The sequence below is a fragment of the Trichechus manatus genome, unplaced genomic scaffold (assembly GCF_000243295.1).
Source record: "Trichechus manatus latirostris isolate Lorelei unplaced genomic scaffold, TriManLat1.0 scaffold00020, whole genome shotgun sequence".
Lineage (NCBI taxonomy): Eukaryota > Metazoa > Chordata > Mammalia > Sirenia > Trichechidae > Trichechus > Trichechus manatus.
The window spans coordinates 10,332,897-10,333,889 of record NW_004443956.1 but is presented as its reverse complement, the minus strand read 5'-3'; the positions used below and the strand labels follow the sequence as shown (position 1 = coordinate 10,333,889).

At 33.5% G+C, this 993-nt stretch overlaps 1 protein-coding gene across 3 annotated transcripts in view; it reads right to left on the bottom strand.

Annotated features, from left to right (window-relative positions):
• The window catches only part of SUCLG2 (succinate-CoA ligase GDP-forming subunit beta), a 363,960-nt gene that overhangs the window by 348,776 nt on the left and 14,191 nt on the right, over positions 1-993 (bottom strand). The window lies entirely within an intron of this gene.

Sequence of the window (993 nt, the reverse complement as noted above, 5' to 3'; positions counted from 1 at the left end):
AAGGTCAAGAAGGGAGAGGGTTGACATGTCTTTGGGTTGTTAACCAATGTCATAAAACAATACGTGTACTACTGTTTCATGAGACGCTATTTGTTTTGAAAACCTTCACCTGAAGTACAATTAAAAAGAAAAAATTTTTTAAAGAATTCTATTCAAGTGAACATTACCATAAAAAAAGTTACTATTTTTAGAACTCTAGAAGGTTGGGAAAGCAAAAATAAGGATCTGCAGGCATAAATATGCTGGTCCAAAGTTTGAATCTAAAAGACAGTTCCTTTGCCACCTCCCCCAATACCCAAAAAGTCAATCACAAAAATCCCACTTTGCATTAATAATTAATTTTACTTTAATTATGACAATCTTGCATATTTAAAACTTTAAAGTTCTAGGAAAGGGACTCTTTTTTGACCTAAAAAGGCTCTGAAGTTTTTTTTTGGGGGGAGTGTGGGGGAGTAGATTCATCCTGTACATAGAACAAAATACAAAATATCAAAGGAAGGAATACTTAACTCATAGATTACTATAAACATAACACTATTGGTACACTGCCAATGTTAAGAGAAATGAAATGCTGTCACTAAATGTACTCACTTGGGGCTATTTAATGAAAAAGAAAACTGAATGTATTCCTCTCATTTTTATAAAGTTTAACTTTATAAGTTTTTTCCCCTATTAAAATTTTATTTTATATAAAATATAGTCATAAAATCCATTTGTACGCCACTCACAATGGTCTCACCATAACCTTGTAACAAACAAACAAAAAAAAGCATCTATTACACTCACAATATGTCTTCCCAGGGGTGTTGGATGTGGTCCTCTAATCCTAAAAGCACCCCAGCCTCCTCCAGGACCAGTCAGAAACACCTCTCACTTCATTTCACACTATCCTACTCAACATTGAGCCATTCAATCCTCCTGCATTATTTTTAAACTAGTGAGGATAATCTCTTTGAAGCCTCACCACCAGAAAATTTACTTGCTTTTTTTCTA